This window comes from Spinacia oleracea, chromosome 4 (assembly GCF_020520425.1).
Source record: "Spinacia oleracea cultivar Varoflay chromosome 4, BTI_SOV_V1, whole genome shotgun sequence".
Classification (NCBI taxonomy): Eukaryota; Viridiplantae; Streptophyta; class Magnoliopsida; order Caryophyllales; family Amaranthaceae; genus Spinacia; species Spinacia oleracea.
The window spans coordinates 142,948,958-142,974,219 of NC_079490.1; the positions used below are offsets into that span (position 1 = coordinate 142,948,958).

General features: G+C 38.9%; 1 long non-coding RNA gene across 1 annotated transcript; it reads right to left on the reverse strand.

Annotated features, from left to right (window-relative positions):
- Positions 1 to 17,645: 17,645 nt before the first annotated feature.
- On the reverse strand, positions 17,646 to 23,633 carry LOC110801909 (uncharacterized). The gene is made up of 4 exons (XR_008919239.1): positions 23,313 to 23,633; positions 22,986 to 23,065; positions 20,444 to 20,830; positions 17,646 to 19,166 (listed from the first exon to the last, which is right to left on the reverse strand). It is a non-coding gene; the product is annotated as an uncharacterized lncRNA (long non-coding RNA).
- Between the last annotated feature and the right edge of the window lie 1,629 nt (positions 23,634 to 25,262).

Genomic DNA, 25,262 nt, shown 5'->3' on the forward strand with positions numbered 1-25,262 from the left:
GCCATATATAGACTCAAATGTTTTAAATGGTTAGAGGCCATAAAACATACTCAATGTTTTGATGACAAAATTGAAATTTTGTTGATTTGCAAGAATAGTTTCACACCTATTGGTTGCAAGTTTATTTTAAGGATAAAAACCATCAAACATGGAATTGTGTTCACACACAAAGCTAGATTAGTTGCTAAAGGTTACAAGCAAATTCATGGTGTAAATTGTGTTGAAACCTCATGCATAATCGTAATGCTCAAGTCTATAATTCAAGCAATGATTGCATATTGGTACATATGGCAATTGGATGACAAAACGTATTCCTCAATCAAATGTTGGAATAAACTATGTACATGGTATGTCATAGGATTTGTGGATCCAAATAAATGCTTGAAAAGGAAAGCTAGCTTATGAAATCTAAGTCCAGATTTAAGCAAGCAATTGGGAATTAGAACTGTATTTTAGTGAAGCTAATAAGTATTTTAGTTTCATAAAATATACATGATTCTTATAGATATATAAGAAGTTTAGTGGGAGTACTTAAAACTTAATTGGTCCTATGTGTATCACACACATATCTCTCTATTGTAAAATAACATTCAAATGCTAATGACTTAGATTTGAGATTATTCATCAATGATGGACCATGGCGAAACTTAGTACATACTGGGTATTAAGATCTATTTACAAAGATCTTATGATATTGTTTTGGATTAAGTAATGGCATTTACTAAATCAAACACGAAAGTCTCCATTGGAGATATTCGACCCATGTGAATAAATCTAAGTAAAGGTTGTTTGAACTATGTATAAGCATTTACTAAGTTAAACATCAAAGGATCTAAATAAGATTCTTAACCTATATTATATGTCAAAGAATTTAGCTGAATTTAGTATCTACTGAAACTAGATAAGCTAAAGTTACATGAATAGAATTCAATTGGGAATTATTCTGCAAAAGAATTTATCATGTATGATATAATATGAGGATCGCCAAAAACGTATCGTATGACTTTAGCCATGACGAACATATACCAATCTCTATTGATCTAAGTGAAGATCAACTAGATTGAGACCAAGAATACTTATGGTACTTGAAAAGGTACATAGGAATAGTTCTTGATTCAAGGAAATAAAGATACGCTAAATATTGATGCTACACGCATAAACACTGGCAAAGGATCAAGCAAGACCCTTTGGAGTTAACCATTGATAAGGACGAGCTATAGAGCATCGTGTTTTGAAATGGCAACATGGATTGGAGACCATGAGTTGTTGCGTGGGAAATTAAAATAATAATTTCTATGTTCCAAGATATAGTTGGAGAATCTTCCACATATCTATGAACTGCCTGGATAGGTAAATCCAAACAAAGCATCACTAGCAACCTATACAGTTGAAGTAAAAGTAATTATTGCCTAAGAAGCAATAAAACAGGGTTGTTTAAAGTTCTTCACTGAACTTGGGTAGATCACCTGTCTGCTAACTTAATGGTTCTTCATTGCAAAATGCGTAGAACCACTAATCGAAGTAAGAAAGACTAGATCACATAATAAACAAACTCGAAAAGATCTTATCATCATATCTCGAAGAACATTCGATGAAAAGGATATTAAGATTGGCAAAGCATGATAACTAAACCTATGCAACAAGTGGGAAGCAACACTCACGTTGTAGCACTGGAAATCAAGCATAGCTTTGAATTCCATGAATTGTTTTAGAAGATGGGTTTGAGGCCCATGGTTATAAAACATTGGGGTTGAACATTTATCATATATGAAATGTATTTTCATATTCCATTTAATCTCGGTTTAGTATTAAATGATGAGTCCCTTCAAATTTGACGATATATTCAAGATAGACTGTCAGGACCAGTCCTGTGACTAAGAAATGTCTATCAAGTGAACTTGAATGTCAAAGGTTGAAAATGGTCCCTAGTCGGAGTTTTCTATAAAATTGGACGCATAGAAAACGTTAGACGACTAGAATGCAAGATGACTAGTAGTTCTGTTTCTTGAACTATGTGGACATGGCAATGTCATAATCATTTGCATAGATACTTACTTTGGGAAGACTAGTATCGGACAAGACCTATGAAACTTTACTGTAAGAGATGAAAGTCTGTCATAAGTAAATTTCATTAAATTATTAGACACTAAATCCTCAATACCTGAGTGATTTGAGATTACTTGTTTGAGAACTGGTTGCTTTGACGTTGACCAACCGTCGCACCGTAAAAGGAGGCTATAAAGGCAACGCTCAGGTAATCACCTATCAAACGAAGTCTAATCTCAAGATCGCAAGATTGGGATTGTCCTCCCATAAATCGGGATGAGATGCTTAAAAGTTGTACAAGGCCACTCGGAGAGCTAGAAACTGTGAAATGCATGGCCGTGCTCGGATGAATCATAGGCTATGATTATCTGTTTATTTGATCAGTTGAACTCTGAAACCGAGGAACACCTCTGGACATAATAAGGATGACAACTCTTACCTTATGTTCAAGAGCAAGCATCGAGCGACAAAGGAATTAGGAAATGCACACTTGTCCCTAAGGACAAGTGGAAGACTGAAGGAAATAATGCCCTTGGTCCAAGTATGCATTCTATGTTAAGTCTAATAAATGCGGTTCAGTATTAATTAACAAGTTAATAATTCAGTGAGATCAAGTGAGCTGAATGCCTAGCTAGAGGCCGCTTCAGTTCAAGTGGAATTAATGATATTAATCCACAGCTTACTCTTGACTGAACCCGTAGGGTCACACAAATAGTACGTAAACGGATCAAGTATTTAATGGCATTAAATACTCCATCTATGAATATTCGGAACCGACGGATCTTGGTTTCAGTGGGAGCTAAGATCGTCACAGGCAAGAAATGAATACTCCGGAAACGATGATATTGCCGGAAACGGAAATATGGATCGTATCGGAAATATGAATATTATCCAAGTCGTAGATGTTGCCGGAAACGGAAACATGGTACGTATCGGAAAATATTATTGGAAATGGAAATATTACCAGAATCGGAAATATTGCCGGAAACGGAAATATTGTCAGAATCGGAAATATTGCCGGAATCGGAAAATAATTCCGGAAACGGAAATATTAAATATTTGTTCGAAACGGAAATTAATTCCGGAATCGGAAATATTAAATATTGTTCGTATCGGAAATAGATTCCGGAAATGGAAATTTAATCGGAAGCGTATCGTACGAATTAGCATCGGACGAGGCTTGCCGGACGAAGGCCCAGCACGAAGCCGGGGCCATCGCCCAGCAAGCATGCGCGCCACAAAGCCCAGCCAAGGCAGCGGCCAGGCCTACCGCAAGGCAGGCCCAGCGCGCGCCAAGAGGCCACGGCTGCGTGGGCCGTGCTGCGTGGGCCGTGCTGCGCGGGCTGCTGCTCGCACGCATGGGCAGCCCTTGTGGCTGCCGTGTGTGTGTGAGTTTGTGCTCATGCATGATTCCTGAATCTGCAAGAGTCAGTGTATGATTAAATGTCTATTCCTAATTGGATAAATTAATTAAATAGAATTCATGTAGGATTCTAATTCTAATTAATTCGCATCCTACTAGGATTACGATTCCTTTTCCATAACTCTATAAATAAAGGCCTAGGGGTCATAATTTATACACAAGTTTCAAAGTATTCAAAAGTGAGTTTTTTGAGAGAAAAAATTAAAACACACATCTTGCTCAAAAGTGCCGAAATTTTCTAGTACCTTAAGGGCGATTCTAGTTGGTCAATCTTAAGGCGGATCCGGACGTGCTGTGGACTATCTACGGAGGGACGACACTTGGAGTCCTAAAGACTTGTTCTTGTTCGGTTCGGGCGCAGCTAGGGAGGGCACGCAACAAAGAGTATGCATCTAAATTATGCTATATGATTATGTGTAAATAATATGTTGTCCTGGGTTAATGGTTGTTTCCGCATGATCTATGTAATGTCATATGTATCATAACCTAACACTTATCACATTCAGCAAGGGTTTAATAATCTGACGCTAAGGCACATGAGTACCCCCTTCTCCGAGGATATCATGAACGCCCCAAAAGAACCCAAGGTAAAAACTCCTACCATTGAAGCCTATGACGGGACCACCGATCCTGATATGCACTTAGTCGCATACCGTCATCACATGTATGTTCAAGGAACCAACGAAGCCACTTGGTGCAAATATTTCCCGGCCACTCTCAAAGGAGTGGCGTCTAAGTGGTTTGAACGACTGCCCTCAGGGTCAATTGCCTCTTTCAACGAACTGCAAACTCTGTTCTCCACTAGATTCATGGCACACAAGGAAGAAAGGAAAACGAGTATGCATTTGGGACGAATTCAACAGGGGAAAGATGAATCACTAAGAAGCTATGTGAAGCGTTTCAACCTAGAGGCCGGACAGATCCCAGATTTGTCTGATGGCGTCTCTTTCGATAATTTTATCAGAGGATTGAAGAAGGTATCCTTCAAGTTTGACCTGGTCAAGAAAAGCGTGAGGACTATGGCCGAGGTTTTGGACGAAGCCGAAGCATTTATCCATGCAACCGAAATATGCAGCGCGTCAAAGGAAGGAAGGATTGGAGAAACAACAGATTCCTCAGGAAAGAAAGACAAAATGGACCGGAAAGTCCCACGAGTAAATGGCACATGGGCCCTCTCAAAAGAACATGATACCAACTCTCCTGGACACAAGAGAGAGCGTCCACAAGAAAGGGAATATTTTGAGTATAACACAGATCTCCTCACGATGCTGAAAGACGTCGGAACCAGGTTTGACCTTGAACAACCTTTCCCCATGAAATCTCCTGCTGAGAGTCGAGACCCCAAGTTGTATTGCCAGTTCCATGAAGACATAGGACATGAAACAAAGAACTGTAGAAGCTTGAAAAGGGCTCTAGACGGCATGGCCTCCAAAGGGCATCTCAAGAACTATTTACAAAAGAATGCTCACGGCTTTGGGAAAAACCAATACAAAAAGAACAAGTCACCTGTCTCACCTGCGGAGGGACAGCACATCGAAGGGGGGGTTTGTAGCCGTCATATCTGGAGGACCAGCCGCTGGAGGACCCACCATGAGGGGGCAGAAAGATTATGCTCGCCGCCTGGGGCAAGTAATGCTGTCAGCAAAGTCACCTTTGGATCCATTCCCACGGATAGAGATATGTGAGTCGGATGGTGGACGAATAGCCACTCCGCATGATCATCCTCTTGTGGTCGAATTCAAGATATCCAATATGAGGGTAAAGCGTATCCTAATAGATACGGGAAGCTCGTCCGACATAATGAGCCTGGAATGCCTCAATCTCCTAGCACATTATCCCAAAACCATGGATAGTATACACTATCCCATCATTGGTTTCGGAGGGAGCATCATACACCCTGTAGGCGTCATCACTCTGCCGGTTCGAATTGGGGACAGGAAAAATGGACGGAAGATGGATGTAAATTTCCTGATTGTTAAGGACTTAACAGCATATAATGTCATCCTGGGACGACCCACCTTGAACAAGATTAAAGCCGTAGTCGTCACCCATCTGATGCTTTTGAAGTTTGTGTGCGATGATGGGGCGATAGGCACCATACATGGAGACCAACAACAAGCTAGAGACTGTTACCTCACCACCCTCAACCCGTCAGCATGGAAGCAAGATTCTGCCGAAGCCAGAGGCAAAAGAAAGCACGAAGACGAGTTGCCAGCCGCCAAGGAGAGTAAACCAGCCAAAACAAAAACTGTCAAGATAGAGGAAAGTGGCTGAAAATAGAATGTCATTAGGATAAATCATGTAACTTAAGCCTACAAAACGGCCTAACTATTGTACTAGAGCCTACAAAACGGCCTGTAAATGCCCGCCTACGACACGGTGAGTTTAGTTTGCAACTTAGTAAAATGAATGTTTTCTTATCTAACAAATACAAGTCTCAGTAAAACCCCTTAAAACACTAAGGGGTGGAGAACCCCACAAAAAAACAAACTCCAAACGGTGGCGTCAATATTTACTAAACAAACGACGACCCTAAAAGTACCATGTACTAACAAAAACGCAAAGTAAGACTCAACAAGAGCAGACATTCAACATGACGCCTCCTCCTTGGAAGGCGTCTAAAAAATACTAATCGGTTGACGGCCTGAGAAGTGGCCTAGATTAACGCCTCAAATTAGGCTGATCACCTAAAACACTGAGGTTCCCGTCCATCAAATGGACCCATAAAATGAATTCCTACGAAATCAGTAACAAACTGAAATGGAATTAAAATAAAACAAGTGCTCGAAGGCACAAAATGTTTATACATGCGCTCATGGCGCAAACAAACCTAAGCAAATAAATGCCAAAAGGCACCAAAGTTATTACAAGCGCCCATGGCGCCATTCAAACCAATTGCAAAAAAGGCTACTCAAGGATGAAGGGCGGTGGAACTCTCGTCCTGAACGTCTTGGCCTTCAGGGGAGTTCACTTCTTCTTCCTACATGTCCTCATCCTCCCCCTTGCTAACAAATTCAGGGGGATCTAGGCCTAGGAGTCTAGCCGTCGAGGCGGCCATCTGGTAGGAGATACGACGTTTAAACCAGGAAAAGTCCTTCCCATCCATAGACTGATCCCACGCCCTTCGAGCATTCTCCAAAATGGACTCTTCGCCTAACTTGAAAGAGCTCGCCGCCTCTTTGCGCACGGCTTCAATCTCGCCCTGCGTAGCCTTAAGCTGACCCTCCAAGGCGTCCACTTTGGAGGAGAAATTGGTCACCCGCTCCGAGATGGAGGAATACTCCTTCCTCAGCACGGCCAACCTCTCCTCATGCTCTAGCAATTTCTTTTCATAATTCTGGGCGTCCTCCTCAGCCTTTTTCAGAGCGTCCGTCTCGGACTTAATCTTCTCGTCCGGTCCACGTTGATCAATCTGGCTGTCCTCTCAGCATACTTCACATGATTCTCAATCTGGTCCTTATGCTTGAGCATCTCTGTATGCATATCAAAGCGGTAGTGCCTACTCTCGGCACAACGGATGAAGAGCTGCCGAGACCAAAATAGAGTTTTTTAAAAAAAAAGAGAGAGAAAAGAAGACCATGAATAAGTATCTCACATCGAGTACGAGGGACTGAATGGACCCAAAGTACCCCAAGTCAATCCCGGGAAGCGACCTCACATACTCCTCATGAATGGCCGCATAGACGTCCGAAAGGATCTTATCCTTTGCCTCTGAGCTAAAACCGTCTGACGGGGGGATGTTCGCCACCTCAGCACGCCGCATCCGTTTGAACATATCAACTAAATCAATGTCAAAGATATTAAATACCATACAATACCAAGTTGTCATGACAGATTAAAAGTATAGAAACACTAACCACTCGACGGAGCAGGAGGAGGTATGGAGGCGTCACCAGCAGAAGGAACGTCAGTCTCCTTGCCCTTACCCTTGCTCTCCTTGGACGAAGTGGTAGCTCCAGCAACATCAGCCTGGTCGGCCGCTACCTCGTCAGCAGCCGCCTGGGCCGCAAAATCTCCTTCGGTGTCCACCTAGGGAGAGACTTCCTTGTGCTCAGGCAGAGGGATAGACGCCTGGGAAAGGGGGACCTCTCCCCCAGTCAGAGGAGCAGATGGTTTTGCCAGCGACGGCTTCGTTGCAGTGTCGGCAGTACTCAGCTTCTTAAAGAAGGGCCGTTTTGGCTTGGGAGCCACTGTCGAAGACGCAGGGCGCTTCTTCGTAGCTGATGAAGTGGGCTCCTGAAAAATGCAACAAGTAAAAGGACCAAGTCTAGATCCGAAAGGAATACAAAAGCATATTAAAGGCAAAAATATACCTTGGCAATATCACCAGAGGCACCATCGTCGGACTTATTGGAGGAGTCCTTCTTCTTGGCCTCCACGGCCTTGAGAATGTCCTTAGTATACACTTCAAACAACCAAGTGGGTACGTCCACCACGCCCTTGTCCTCGGAGGATAAACGATCCATGGCAGAATCTACAGAACCAAGGGAGTTAGTAGAAGAAAAAGAACAAAGGTGTTGAATGAAAGTCTATGGGAAACTACCTCTACTCAAATAGGGACAAAGACCGACGACCGAAAAGAAAACTATGTTGGTGAACTGGCCCACATGGGGAAGCCAAGCGTTAGGCACCCATGCATGGCTCTTTGAAGACAGCCGATACATCTCGGCCTGAAATAAGGGCTTTATGAGCCCCCAATCCCTTGATGAAAGGCGGGGGAAGGCGTCATCCCTAGATAAATAGCGGGGTCGATGGTTCCACATAGAAAGACGCCTTGAAAGGGAGAAGTCCTCCATTCGAACAACAGACCACTTCTTCCTCCACCAAACCTAGCTAGAGGTCTTACCCACTACCGTCTTATATCCCCGACGGCTGTAAAGGGTGAACCATCCCTGGGGAGAGCGAGAGGAAGGGGCAATCACTACAAGTCAGAGGAAAGCAGGAAAAGAAGGAGTGATGCCGCTCAAAGCACACTTGGCAATAAACCCAAAAATGTTTTCCCAAGAGTTTGGGTTCAGCTGAGCAAGGCCAATATCATATCCCTCCAGGACGTCCATCACAAAGGGATGCAAAGGAAACCTAAGACCCAATCTAAAAGCAGTTGTGTAGACAGCGACCTCTCCTTAAGAGAGTTGGTCCACAGAATTATGGGGTCGAGGACTCCTAAGACTAAAGCCTGGGGGCAGAAGCAGAAAACGCTCAAAATCATGTCCTTGCTCCCTCAGATACCTCAGCCATTTCATGCTGGAAAGATGTCAAAAGGAAACAAATCAACATCTTCTCTCCCCCGGACCATAGGAGGAAGATTTTTTGCAAACTCCTCGTCAGAAGAACTAGAGGAGTCATCTTCAAAATCCTCGCGCGGAACGCGAGGACGGCAAGCCACGCTTTTCCTTCTCCTAGAAGAATGAGCCGCCCTTACGGCCCCGTCTCCTGAATGACGAGAGGAGCTGACTCCACTCCTATCTCCCTGAGACGGATTCGAAAAAGGAACCCTGTTGTCCCTCTCTCGTGGTGCTGCCCATGCACCTACATTGGCCGTTTGCCTAATTCGAGCCATGCCGTCCTGCATAAGGAACATGACGTCTGACTTTAGCAAAAAGAAAGAAAAGAGCGTCGAAAACCAACAGGACGCCTCCCCAAGATACTATAAACGACAAGAGAAGAAGACCCACAAGCATGCAGAAAAACAAGAGTTTTGATAAAGAACTTACCAAAAATGATCGATCTGATGAGAAGTCTAGGCAAATCGTCTAAAGCCTCAAGAACACTGAACAAGAATCCAAGAACACTCAACGCAAGCACAGGCAGATCTTTGGCAAACCAAATTCGCTTTCTCTCTCTAGAAAAATTGCTTTGAGGTAACAAAAGGAAAATGAGAGAATTTCTGAAGGTTTTAAAGGAGAAACCAAGCTCTAAAAATCCACCACACGTGGCACTCCCTCAGGACAAGCAGCCTACCCCACATGAGCGAGAGGCATCCTCTTTGAGGGGCAAATGATGTGACCTAAAACAAACGCCACCTAGGCTGTATCATGAAGGCCCAAAAAGAAGGCTTAAAAGGCCCATCAGAAGATCCTGAGACCCACCTGCTCAGGAGGAGCCCATTTCTGAGGCTTTCAAGAAACCCAAACGCTTTAAAGGCCCACCAAGTTCAAATCAAATCCTCAGCAGGACACGTGTCCTAATCTTACACAAACATCCAATCAATGCAGGACCAATTCCCAAGAAACCCTAGCACTATAAATAGTGCAGATTCCTAGGTAAACGGGACAATCAACTCCTTCCCACCAACCTAAAACTATCTTTGCTCTGCCTTCTCTATACAAATTACTTCTCTCTCTAGCTTATACTTACTTAAGCATCGGAGGGAATATTCCTACGGGAATATTCTTGTTTTGCAGGTTGCCAGAAGTTCGTGCTAGCTCATACTTGATACCTCCAAGGAACGCGTGACACGTCATCACCGTAAAAGATCCCACAACACTATTGTTGACCAACAATTCGCGAACCTGTACCCCAAGCTATCATCTCATATGGAATTTTTTCCATCTCCGACCATGCCCCAGTATTCTTTGAAACCAAATCTCTTAATCTCCATCAAAACAAACTCTTTAGATTTCAAAATCTTTGGACTTTGGATGGGGATTCGCACTCTATTGTAAACAAACTCTGGAACCCTAGAAAGCAAGGATCCCGCTTCTTCAAAGTTAAAGAAAAGTTAGCGGCGATTAAAACCTCTCTTCGAGAATGGTCAAGGAAAAAGTATGGTAATAACAATTTCAAACTCCAAGTGAATAATGATGAAATTAAAGAGCTAGAAATCAAACTAATTCAACAGCCTTACAACCCAATTTACAAAGATCACATTCAACGAATGATTAAGCAACGGGAAAAGCTTTTACTTTTTGGGAAAAGCAGTTGGAAAAAATTCTTCAGAATACAGTGGCTCACTCAAGGTGATAGAAACTCTAATTTCTTTCATCTTAAAACGAAATCAATTATAGCAAGAAATACAATATTTCGACTACAAAATGATGTTGGCCTGTGGGAATCTGACCCAAGCACTGTCTCAAATATGCTTGTAACTTCGTTCAAACAATGATTTAAATCACCATATCCCCCACAAAGATCAATAGACCTCTCCTTCCTTCCCCCTTTTTTTCCGCTCAGGAACAACAAAATCTTGTTCTTCCCTTCTTAAAAGAGGAAATCAAGAATGCGTTCTTCGACATGAATCCTGATAAATCACCAGGCAGATGGTTTTGGCCCGAAGTTCTTTCAATCTTACTGGCCTATTGTTGGGAAAGAAGTTACTTCAACATTACAAGGTTTCTTCTATCATGGAAAAATTATGAGATTTCTCAATCATACAATCATTGCCCTTATTCCCAAGAATGATAACCCAGAAAATTCTAGTCATTTCAGACCCATTAGTTTGTGTAACACCATTTACAAATCTATTGCTAAACTTATTGTAACTAGGCTAAGCCCGGTTCTTCAAAACCATATAAGCCCGTTCCAAAACGCTTTCACCCCAGAAAGATCTGTTCATGATAACTTACTTATTGTGCAAGAAATACTTAATACGTTCCAAAAATCTAAGTCAAAAATTAGTTGGTGTGCACTCAAACTTGATATGGAAAAATCCTATGATAGGGTTAAATTGGACTTTTTCTAGGCAACTTTAGAAGCTTTTGGCTTACCCCTCCAATGGATTCAATGGGTTAAAGCATGTGTCACCACAGTTTTCTACTAGTCTTATATGCACGCCATGCGTGCTGTATTATATATCTAGTTAAATGTAAATTGTTGGGTTTTCAACTTTAGGGGCAGAGTAGTCGTTGGATCTCCATCAGCCACGGCGATTATTCTGAGATTTCCAGTGAGTTCTTCTTGTACTAATTTGTCCTTAATTGTTTGTGGGAAATGATGGGGTTTTATAGCTCTTTCATTTTAGGCGTTATTTAATTGAATTAAGTTGTGAACTTATGAAGGCCCTTTACTGCTATTTGATTTAGATTTTAGGCGTTTTGTAATTAAATTTGATAAATTATGTATATAATTAGAATATTGTGTAATCTTATAAATTAGATTAGCATATCTTTTGGTCAATAATTATTCCGTAATTTTGGCCTAGCACAATCTGATAGTTTAGGCAGGCATATATTTTGGTCAATAATTAGTCCTTAATTATAGCCTAGATTTCCGTCCTCCGCTCTTCCGAATAGAGATATACGATGATTTCCTAATTTACAAATATACTCCGAATACCTTTGGGAAAAATAATTGCAAATTTAATGTTGATTTAGACATTTTCGTATACTATGCTTTAGACGTTTTCGTTTCAAAGGGGATTACTATTCTCTAATAAAAATAAAGGGAAATGAAAAAAAAATGAAAGAAAAAAGAAAAAAAAAATGATAAGACTCCAGAAAATCCATAACCGATTAACCGTCCTCCACTTCTTAACAAAATGCAGAATATCAAGCAAATTAATGAAACCTTATTATTGCTAATAAATTGGGGAGAACGACAGATAAAAGAAAACAAAAAAGTATAAATATAAATTAAGCAAATAATCAAATTACAGGAGCTCTTCTTTGAAGTTTCAGATCTGATATGGGAGGTAAGAGAAGAGAGGAGGGAGAGGAATTAAAGAGGATGCAACTGATTAATTATGGGAATATAAATGTGTTTTACAAATTTATTTTCAAACCTCTAACAAAAACATTTCTTGAAGCAGCGTAACCAAAAATGGAGTTTTCACATCCCCGTCATCGAAGCGCATGTCTGCTCCTCCGTCGCCGGCATTTCACCACCGTTCTCCGTCACCGGTGTACAATCCACGTCACTCTAAATTTAACAATCAAGAGAACTAATGATATTAAAAACGATAGTCAATTTGACAAATTCATAAATTTAACAAAATTAAGAGAACTAATGATATTAAAAACGATAATCAATTAACGAATCGAATTGGGGATTTACCAAAATAGAGATTTGAAATTTTGATTGATCTGATTCTGAATCAACCGACTTGAATTCAGGATTTAAAAACATAATAGGTCAATTTCGTTGATGGAAAGTGGAGAGGAAAGAAAGAGACGGTGGAAGGAAAGAGACTCGTATAATGAAGATGGGGAAGAATCCAAATCAATTTAAATTCTGTTAAATTCATGAAGATGAAGATGGCCAGATTTATACTCCAATTGAACTCGAATCAAACTAAAAATTGAAGAAAAATACTGGTAAATCCGCTAATTTATTCTAGATCTTTAACAAAATCTACGAAGTTAAAAATAAATAACGAATTGACAATCACTCACCTCGCATTTCTCGCGCAAAAAAATCCTTAAAACCCTTTCAAATAACAGCCCCAATTCAGCCTGTTGAACCAAATGTTGATATTCCTTTCGATTCCAAAGTGGAACAATCAGGTTGTAGCTTTGTAGAAGAGTCGAAAGAATCTGGTTTGAGACAATTAGAAATTGTTAGGAATTCAGCGGCTTAATTTTGTGGAAGAGGATTAGAGGAAGAAGATCGAAGAGGAACGAAGGAGAAAATCAGAAAACTGAAGGAAGGAGAGAGAAAACGGGAGGGATGAAGGAGAGAGAAAACGATGGAGCAGGGTTAGGGTAGTTTAAGAGAGATTCTCAACACGATAACAACGAAAAGGAGGGTGTTTTGGTATTTTTAATTGGGGACACAAAAAGTGTATTTACTTATTTACCCTCAGCTGTTCCTTTATAGAATAGAGATTCATTGAAAATCAATGGTGCTACTACAGAACATTTCTCCACGTCACGGCCAATACGTCAGGGGGACCCTCTCTCACCTTATCTTTTCATTCTATGTATGGAGGTCTTCATTTTTATGCTTAACTTAAAAACCACCAATCCGGCAAATGGGGTGGGAATCAAAGTTGCCCCTGGCACACCAAAAATTCCCTGCCTCCTTTTTGCGGATGATAGCCTTCTTTTTCTGCAAAGCCACAAACTCTGCATGTCAAACCCTAAGAAGTACTATTAATGAGTTTTGTGAACTTTCGGGCCAACTTGTTAATTTTCACAAATCAGCGATTGTTTGTTCAAAACTGGTTTCTAATAATAGAAATGACAATTTAACAAATATCTTCTCTATGACAAAGTCCATGTCTCTAGGAAGGTATCTTGGAGTCCATTTCTCTGCATACAATCCTACTAGACAAGATTTTGCTAATATTCTGCAAAAAAAGAAAGAAAGATTAACTCTTGGCATGCAAGTTATCTCTCCAAAGCAGGAGAGCTATCCTGGTACAGAGTGTTTTAGAAGCTCTCCCAGCTTATGTTTGCTCCTCTTTTCTATTACCTCAAAATACCTGTCAACAACTAGATTCAATCCATAGAAATTTCTTTGGAAACAAACCTCCCAGACAAATTCTACTCCTCTTATTTCCCGGGCTACTGTTTGTAAACCCAAATCTCTAGGTGGTTTAGGTTTGCGTCGTACAATGCCTCTAAATAGGGTGCTTTTCTAGCTAAACTAGGTTGGAAAATTCTCCAAAATAACAACAGCCTTTGGACTTCAATTATTAGAAAGAAATATCTATCTAGCATTTCCTTTTTCGATTGCAAACCAACGCAACAACAATCTCAGATTTGGCGCGATATCTTAAAGCAACGAGAGATCTTAAGGAAGGGAATCTGAAGGAAAATTGGTAATGGAAATTCTATCAATGCCTGGCTCGATAACTGGGCTATTCAAACTGATCTCCTATCTTTTCTTAACAAAAATATTAATCATGTTGATTCAAATCTTGTTGTTTCTGATTTTATCCTTCATTCAAAAGAATGGGACGTACCCAAACTCCTAACTGTCATTCCCCAAAGTTTGGTTAAAAAAATCCAGGGAATTCCTATCCCTATTCTCAAAATAAGGGACACCCCAATCTGGGGACCCACGACATCAGGTGAATTCTCGGTTAAATCAGCAACCTGGTTACCCATGATATCCCGGACAATCATCTCCAATGGGAGTATCGTTGGATTTGGAAGCTTGATCTCCCACCAAATATTCAGATTTTTATCTGGAAGATTTATCACAATAGTATTCCTACTAGAGATACTCTTTTCAAAAGAAATATTCTCTCTTTCAACGTCTTCCCACTCTGTGACACTTATGTTGAAAACATTAATTACCTATTTATTCAACGTCCAAATGCAAAACAAGTCTGGACACTTGACCATACTAAAAGATTGTTAGATTTTTCTAACCCTCACCACGACTTTTATGATACTATCTGCTATATGAAACGTTACCAAACAACTCTTTGTAAATTTATATTCACCATTTGGGCACTATGTAAAGAGAGAAATGACTGTAGTTTTAACAATAGTACTTTTAATGCTTTCCGAGTCTTCTTTAAGGTCAGTATGGCCTTCAAAGAATGGCAATTTTGAACTAATATCGACTTGCATCAACTTAAGGGTACCCCTCTCACTTCACACACTCGCACAACTATCACTCACAATCCTCCTATTCTAGTTCGTTGGTACCCCCTTCTCAGGGTACCTTCAAGCTCAACTTTGACGGATCCTGCAAAACTTCTTTATCAGCTGTTGGTTTCATTATTCGCGACAGCAACGGCGCCCCAATCAGCATGCATACTTACAATCTAGGCATTACACAAGCTTTCATGGCAGAAGCTTGTGCGCTTTACAAAGGACTTCAAGAGGCAAAAAATCTTAACATTAAGAATCTAAACATTGAAGGAGACAACTTGATGGTCATCAACGCAGTAAAAGGAACTTGGAAAATCCCGTGGAAGCTCCACTTCGTTATTCAAGATATACAAGACATTCTCAATTTCTTTGACAATTGGGATGTAAAGCATGTCTACCGAGAAGCCAATCGAGCAGCAGATTGGATAGAAAATGTTGGTCACCTAATTAGCAACACTATGTGTACTGACTCGTATAATAGTCCCCATTTACTTTCCATTCTAGATAGTGATTACTTAGGAGTATCCCTCGTTCGGAGGGGCTCCTAATGTACTATTTTTTTTACCTTATCAAAAAAAAAAAGTATCAAAACAACGCTTACTTCAGGGGGTTTTGATTTTCTATTTTTCACATAAGCATCTCATAAAAATATCAATAAAATTTATGGTACACAATGAGGGAGATAAACTGAAGCCCTGTTCTTTTGGACTTTATTTCAATTCCACTCAATTAAATTTAATTCAACTACAATCACTTTAATTCAGCTCAATAAATTTAGCTCCATTTAACTTAGAAGAACAAAGCCGTAAAATTCCCCATATTCCAAAGTCCAAACCGCAATCATATTTGCAAATGTAAGTATGTAACTATATAAGTACTTCCTACGTAGTACTACCTCCGTTTCTTAAAGTTTTTTACAGTTATTATTTGAACGGACTCCAATACAATATTTAACTTTAATATATATCCACTTTCATATGTGAAAAAGTTATAAAAAAGTGATATTTTGAAAATACATATTGAGACCAACCTAACAAGATATTACATGTAATGTTTTGATGTATATAATAGTGAGAATTTATGATCAAAGTTTTCATTCTTTGTAAACATTTTCCAAAGCGTAAAGAACTTTCAGAAACAGAGGTAGTATATTTTTGGAGTTTGTTCCTCCAAAGTTATGCTTCATTTTATTACCATTGTTATAGTTAACTCTTCATTTTTCTCTATAAGAAGGAAACTCAGTCTCCCAAACCCTAACTCCGCCGCCTTTGCTCGTCGGCGGCCTGAGCACCGCTCACCTCGAGTTAACGGCGAGCTTGTCCCTGCAGGTGTCCGTCTTGCCGCCGCCATAGTGTAGAAGTGATTGGCAAGGTTATCTCCAGCAAAGAAGAAGAAGAGGAAAACAAGGTTTGTGTAACCGAATCTTCAATTCCTCTTAGTGTTTTCTCTCTAACCGAATTTCTTTCAAGTAGGTAGGTCTTCAACCAAGCTTATCTTTTCTTGGGGGATAGTTCTTAGAACTTAGAGGGTGGAGATAAATCTTGATCTGGTTTTCAGTAGTCGTGGGCTCTCTAATCTCGAATCTATCTCGTACGCTGCCGTCGGAAATCGCCGGTAAAGGTAAAGTACGAGCTAGGGTTTATATTTTGGGAATATTAGGGGTTATTGGCGTTCAGATCTGATTTGGAGGGGATTCCGGCCACTCAAAATTGGAGCTACTCTCGTCACCGTCGTCTCGTGGTATCGGGAAAAACCTCGGTCTTGAAGATAAAGGAGAGGAGGGGAATCAATTGGAGCCAACCTAGTCACCGTTGTCTTGTGGTATCGAGAAAACGCTGATCTTGACGATAAAAAGTGAAAGTTGGGTTAAGGTTTTGCTACTGGTATTGTAGTAGTCAAGTTGAGGGTTTCACTGATCTTTGTCACGGATGTCCGTCAAATTGCGTGGCTGTAAGTGGTGTACCTCTTCCACTTTTTTCCGACCTTCTGATTTGTTGAGTTAATTAGTTTAATTTATTGGTTTTGGGGTTTAGGGATGACCATAGTTATGTCCCTGCTTAGTTTGTTCATTGTCTTAGTTGTTAGCTCATTGGTATGTCTGTTTTGGGTCAACTAGCACTACTACAAAACGCGTTATTTTTCGACGCTTTTTTGGCCATTTTTCGACGCTGGAAAGCGTCGAGAAATTTTTTCTCGACGCCCCATGTCAGCGTCGAGAATTTGGCCGTAGAGAAATTCTCGACGCTTTGTGGCGTCGAGAATCTCGACGATGTTTGTCGTCTCCAGAATATTTTTGGCGCCAATCTGCGTCGAGAATGTCGACGGTGTTTGATGTAGCTAAATATTTCTCGACGGTCATCTGCGTAGTAATATTTTTTGCGGGCTTACCAACAATTTTTGCGCGAATCATGTGTTTGACACTATAAAGCGTCGAGAATTTAATTTAATTTTTTTTTTAATCGTTCATTTTTGCCCAAAGCAAAATCAACCTGAAACTAATTAATTAAAACCAAACCAAACAGAAGCAATTAACTATATATATAGCACGAACACCTTTAAAATTATAAATGACAAGATTATATATTAATCTATATATATATATATATATATATATATATATATATATATATTAATCTATATATATATATATATATATATATATATATATATATATATATATATATATATATATATGCAATAATACGTACTTAGCTCGCTCCAAATCATATCATATCATCAAATTAAGTTTACACATGTCCAAACTATCAAATTAGTTAGCTATATATCTCCAAAACACAAATTTAATACCAAAAGGTATGAACGAAAGCATCGAAACAACAGAAAAAGTTAGAGGAGTACAGACCACTCCCTAACAACCAAATACAACAAACGCAATAAAAGGGTACGCAACACAAGATTGCACACAGCAACAATCGAACACCAGTACACCACACTCCCTGTAGACCTGACTGCAGCACCTGGACTCCCGGCAGAACAGCCTGCACACATCAGGAGCACAACCCACATCCTGCAACAGCAAGAAGCAGCACCTGCAGAAACGGTAGTGCAGCACACCTGCAGAAACGGCAGTGCAGCCGCAGGCCAACAAGACAGAAACACGCAACCAAAATGGTAAATAAGTAAGTGCAGTATTAAAAGGAATTCCATAATGGTATATGACTTGTGATCAGCCTTTTACATTAACTGATTTGCCAAAATTGGAGTTTCTTTTGACCTGACCCTCAAGCCTGATGCAACTGTAAGCTTGTTCGGTACCAAAGCCATATTCCTGTAGCGATCTCGTTTTTCCATCACGTATCTAACAGCAGGATATTACAATACAAGAGATCGAACTTGCTGGAGAAAATGCTTTGGAGAGATATGATGCAAGTGCGTTTGGGCAGGTTTTAGCAACCAGCAAGTCACACTCACGAAGTGAATTGAGTGCTTTTACATATATATTTAAGGATGAACAAAAGGTTGTTTGAAGGAGATAATTGGAGGCATTTGGTAGAGTTTGTAAAGAGCATGTCTAAAGGTGGTCAAAACCAAAGACTCTCATCGAGTAACTTAAGCGGGAAGGACCTATATGTAGGATTCTTAAAAGAGAAGAGCATTCAGAAAAAATGAGCATGTTCTTGTATAAAATGTAAGCACTGCTGTAACAATGAATACATGCATATTTTAAGGCAACCTCGAGATAAATAAGTGTTAAGACACATTCCTTAATCAATTCTAGCTTTCTTAGTTAACAAAAGATCAGGTTGTGCTAGGAGGAAAACCTCATCACTAATCTCCCTACTCGGACACTAGAATCTGACTGATAACTCAAAATCATCCTATTGGAAGTACCAACAACCAAGTATCTTAAAAATCAAACAGACATTCTCATCGAGCCAATTTACAACCAGCAAAATGTAATTGCTTTTCTGTTTATCAAACTGATTAAACAATTAAGGGGTTGCTCCTAAGATCAAGCTTCCATACAGCACTTTTAAGATAAGTTAATTTGTCTGACAATTAATCATGTCCACTATGTAGCAACATGAGTAACATCATTAAACTAGGATCACCATATATAAATCAAAATTCGATGAAAAACAATAAAAAGACACGTACCTACTCAAGATTGTATTTCCGCACAAGATTTCTTGATTTCTTGAAACAATAAAAAAACACGTACCTGCTCAAGATTGTATTTCCGCATCACAGACCTTCAAAAGAATTTAACTAAGGTAAGTAACAGTCTCTCCCAAGGTGTAAAAATAATAAATTAAGAAAGTCCAGATTGGTTATTATACCAATTGTAATAAGCACCGAAAATATGAACTTGATATAATTCATTACTCTGCATAAGTTAGAGGGTTCCGTTTATATTTTGGTGGATTAAGGATTTGGAGATATAGGCAACTTCCCCCCTTTGATGTTATTTTATGGTATGCAAAATAAGAGGACAACCGGAACATTTTCAGTTAACATCCTATTGTCCTGGATTTAATTTATTACTGAAATCCAAGACTTGGTTCTGTGGTACTAGATTGTTAGTTGCTACTCTAGAGTCTAGACCAGTAGACCTAAATAATTTGAACAAAACTGTAATTAAAAGTTTCTGTTGAGACAAGCTTCAGAAACAGAACGTTCCATGGAAATGAAAATTTAAGAAGAGACTATGGTTAGGGAATTTTCATCTAAAAAGAACTCCATCTGGTCTGAGACGGAGATAAATTATCTATCTAACACCTGTAAGAAATACCAGATAATCAAATATATTATGTTTAAGAATCTTAAGCAATGAAAAATGTGCTAGATAGATAATAGGCATTATAGATAAAGGAGTGAGTTTGATAGTTAATTTTATCTTTTAGTGTTGCATTTCTTTGCAGTTTTGCTTGCAGACTTTCTTGCGAATGTATAAATTGGGGAAGTGTTTCCAAGTATAAGTGAGACTACAGCGGCCATTCATTGCAGAAGATTCCAGAATCATATCAGTGGGATAACTGTCTATTGTGTCTTATCCTGGGAAAGTGGGAAGGCTAGCTTTTCTATGATCTCTTCTCACTCGATACACAGAGTTAGCAGTTCATTGTAATTTCTTCTAATTAGGTAGCTAAACTTGGGATTTGTTTCTCTCAGTCTAGTCTCAGATCCTATTCCTTAAACCAAACAGCATCATTACTGATTCCTCACTCTCTATATTCTTCTCTCAGTTTCTTCTCTTTGAGTTTTTAGAATTAGCAAAGGGCAGTCAGAAGTGTACATCTGAATAAAGGAAATTGCTTCATCGTGTGGCACACAGATCAATGCCTTCTGATTTCTCATCAATTTAAGTTTATAGGAAAATATGTTAATTCTATGGCATCAATGTTGAATTGTAGTTAAATGCTGAAATCATGAACACTACTCAAATGACATGTTCTATTCTGTTCTATTTCGTAAAGTTCAGTTTTAAAAAGTTAAACAGAAACTGAAATGAAAGAATTCGAGATCATACCTTAATCCCGAGAGAGATGTTGTAGGTGTGTATCACTCTACAACCTTGCCCTTTTTGTCCACCAAAAACTTCTCATAATTCCAGTTGACCAAGTCACCAAAAACCCCCCAGCACTGAACTTGAGGAACTGTAAACTATGTCTGTATTTGGACAATTCATGTCCAGTTGTTGCAGTTAGTAGCAGTAGCGGTCATGGTGTTAGTAAATAGGAAAGTATGGTTCTCTAAGTTGGTGATTTCACTAAGTTGGTGATTTCACTAACGTATCACTCTAAAAAATGGGGTACTCAGCTTTGAATCTTGTACACACAAAATTCTTAATCTCGGGGAATTGAGCCAGGTACTTTGCCTCCAAATTGATTGAGCAAGAATGCTAGAATCTTAAATCCTGCACATGGAAAACGGTTATCATCTCATTTTTCAGTCTGCAAAAAACAGAGAAGAAGATCTTAAGAATATTAAACCAATAAAGACTACTTGTTTCCAAAAATGTCACTTCGATAAAATTAGAAAACAAGCTTGTTTTGAGAAGAATCCCAAAAGAAACCAGAGTACTAAAGAGACTATTGAATATGTTTACTCTAGATTACTCTGCTATAAGTACACATGACATCATATAGCACTAATAGATTCATGAGGCTACACAAAAGAATACTCAGATGATTCTCGGCATTGCCCAAAGGTTTGGGAAAATAAGAACTGAACACAATAATAACTAAAAGCCCAACTAACCATGAGTTTTATACTTCTCATACAGTTGTGAGCAAGGTTGTCAGTTCCGAATAGTTTTATGATTTCTTGATTCAACTTCTTTCACTTCTCTGATTTCCCTTTCTAGTTGGTGTGATATATTTGCCAGATTTCATAGTGTACATAGTCCAATTAATATTAAAATCTTCATGTTCAAAAATATTAAAATAGATTAGCGTTTTTCTAGGGTCAATCAGACAACTAAAAGTGACAAAACCTCTACCATGTAAATTGAAGTATTGAACCATTAACTCAACAAATCATTTGATGTCATAACATTAACAAACTCAGGAAACCATCCAAAAACTCCATTATCCCAACAAATAAGTCAATAGGAAACCATCTAACCGAGTCGATATCATGAATCAGATTTGGATATAGCTTTCCTCATCCTATCTGCAACCTAATTTCATATATTGAAATCCGAATTTTGAACAAACTGTAAGCAATGTCTACTTGTCAAGAGCTTTAGTTTTTGAAACTAAAGTTATGTGTGATATTTGAACAACCAATTCTGTAGTTGGACTAATGCATGACGTAGTCTCCTGAGATATAGAATGCTTTAAGATCAGTTTAGTCATTGTAATATTTACACACAGGCACGCAACATAGGGTCTTAGAAAAGGGATGATTGATAGTGTACATAATCCAAGTAATATCATTTTGACATATATCAGGGTTTTGTTCGATGATCTTGCCCGAGGTCATTACAATTATATTGATACCTTTAGTGAGGTTTCCGTCTTAGGCAGGTTTAGGGTCAAATGTATGGAGCCATAGTGATATATATAAAATAGGTTATTTTGTGAAAAATGCAGAGTGTGGTGGTTTCATCAGACACTTGATCCTAAATAGTGGATGAGTTGTCACATATTCGCATCAAATAGGAATTAAAGAGTGAGACATTTAATAATTTAGATGATACCCGGGGTTTTTATGTAATAACCTAGGAAAGTCTCAGTTGCTTTTGCAATTTTCTGAGAAGAGAACACCTTCAAACTTTAACAACCTAGTGTCCTTACCTTTTTTGCTTTCTATTAAGTAGTCAAAATACTCAACACTCAACCTAAATAGTTGATGATAACAAGGCCTAAACGAATTAGGTAACAAAATAAACGCAAATAGAACACAACATATCACATTTCTGCAACGTCATACTCATTCAATCTGAAATCGATGCTAGTTTACCAGCCTAGCCATTACACTGCAAATGAATATTCCAGCTGGATATCAAAAAGTAGTTAAATTTTGTACTTAAAGTTTACTAGCGAACATTAAAGATTGTGCAGATTAAAGTTTTTGTGCTCCTAGACATAACTTTTGTTTATTCTCTTCTCACAATGAAATGTATGACTTATTTTTCTTAGCTTGATATCATTGTAGTACCGTGTGCATTTCTCTCTTGTTCACAAATCTTCTTTACACCATATGGGCAAGTGGTTTAAAAGGGAACTGCTAATTTCCCATTCTTGACTATCATTTGTAAAATTTAGACTATAAAACTTTCTTGTAAACCATTTTTCGCGACCAATAGGATTTGACATTATGCTTATATGTAGAGTTAATAAAATTTAAACCCAACAAGTGAAATCAATAAAACTCAATTAAACCATGAGAATTTCAATTAATTCTATACCATAATTGCATCTGAAAAGACAACTTAGATGAGCATTTTCATTTTGTTCTTGATTTCTGTTGTTTCAATCAAAACCGCACATGGACATCATTCAAATGAAAATATTAAAATTGCAAATTCAATGATGTAGAAATCAATAAAAAACATAGACTTGTACCTCAGAGATTAACACAATGAATCGGATGTCACACCAATGGTACACATCCATTTCCATCGTCCCTTAATAACAAAGCAAACCTAATTAACAATACCCAATAATCCATAAATCAGTAATTTGAAGACTATAGAGAGGGATTTCACAAAAACAGTGGCTTACCTGGTGTTAAATTGATGGAATGTTAAATTTTAGCAAGGGATTTATCTATGAATTTCAACAAATTAACATACATTCCACCGAAAGAATGTTTTAGGGAAATTACAGAAAGCTAAATTCAAAAGACGAAATTTGAATAAAACATATCGAAACTGATAATTGAAATCTTACCTATCCATATTCCTTGAGCCGCCAATTCAGCCAAATAGAAACGTAAATCCCAATTACACAAAGTTGTACCCAGAATATTGAAGAACCGAAAGAAAATAGATAGAGAAATAGAGGGAGGATAATACAAACTGCAAAGGAAAACGAATTTGTAGATGAACGAACTTGCAAATCCGTTGAGAAATGGCGATTTCCATTTCTCAGCAGATGAAGGCGATGATGGCGATGAAGGAGATGAAGGCGGTTAGTGAGAACTGAGAAGTGAGAACTGAACCCATGTTAGGGTTTACCAAGGCGATTTTTCTTTCCCCCGAATATGGAATCAGGGAAAATGGGAAACCCGCTTCCATTTTTAAGACCACGTGCTAAACATGTGACATTCTCGACGGTTTTACAAGTCGAGAAATTTTCAGACGAAGAATACCGTCGAGAAATAACACGAACCAAAATTTTACGCTGACAATGTTCCACAGCGTCGAGGCTAAACCGTCGAGATATCACGCATTTTGTAGTAGTGTTGTTTTGAGTAGCTTGGTGTTGTTTCTCTGTGTTTAGTTTGGTTGTTTCCCCATATGAGTTTATTGTAGGATTGGTTTAAGTTTCAAGGACTCTTATGTGGCAGTTCCTATTTCTGAAGCCTCGGATAGGAATATTGGGATTAGTTGATAAGTTTATGGAGATAATGCGTGTTAATAGCATTTCCTGGTTTGGATAATTTTGTTCATTAGGTGGACGATTGTCCTTATGTGGTGTAAGCAACGCTGGAGGTTATGTTTTGGGTGCCATATCAAGGGAAGGGGATATGTGTGGGAGGGGGTTTGAGTTTACTCTGGTCATGGTTGTCAGGTCGTTTATGGGGTTAACTGAAAATAATTCTCATTTTAGGTTAGCGATAACTGTGTTTGTCGCTTTCAAAACCTTATATTTTAACGTTGCTCCCCATTTTATGGGGATTCATAGCATGCTTTTTGAGTCACTTTTAGTGATTCATGCTGCTTGTGAGCAAATCACAAGTCCCTTGCAACCGGGTCGTGTCATTACTACTCTTCTACTTCTTTCTTTGGGTATCAAGTGTTTCAGGTTCTTAAGGGAGCCTTCGGTTTATTTTTTCAGCATCTCGGGTTTCTACAAGGATACGATCAAGAATGGCATTAGCAAGCTACTAGTAGTTTGGCAACGTAAACAAAGTCAAGTCAACAACCGGGGGGCCATCGGAGAAGAATTAGCTATCCTTGTAATGCTAAGTAGTTTAATTTTAGTTTGTTATGTAAGTTAGTTATTGTAATGTGTAAACTTCATTTATTTATGCAAAATCAAGCCTTGTCAAAAAATAAAACAAAACAAAGTTATGCTTCAAAAGAAGAAAATTTCCCTTGTCCCACATTGATGAAAAAACCCCACATGTTACCTTCTTTAAATATACCAGTACCCTTTAATGATTTGTTAGAAAACTAGAGAGTTGACAGTAACCACACGAGCGCATGCACCGGGCCGGGCTAAGGAAAGGCGAGTGGTGCTGCACGTTAACGGGTGTGGGTGGGGCTCCTTTTTCATAACCGTTATTATATTTGGTCGTGTAATCCTTGCAAGATTTATGTAACGGTTAATTGATTTCTTTGACGATTGATTTCCGTCAAAGATATTATCCCAATTTTTCTTCCGTTATGGGATCAATCAAAGATTAATTTATTGTGTTTCCGTTTTTGTGGCTTGACCATTTTTTTTTTAAAACACCACCTTCCTTTCCAGAAAAGGGACACAGAAAATAATCTCTTCCTCTTCTCCGAAATGAAAACACAAAACCACCATTGTTCTGGGCATTGCTTAAAGGTGTTCTCAATCTATTTCTTTGTCGTACACCGAAGGATTGGAGTCGTGCATCCTTGGGGGTCGGTTGCTACAAGTCCGCGTGTACTTAATGGGGAAAATTGGACTTTAGGGCAGTGATTGGTG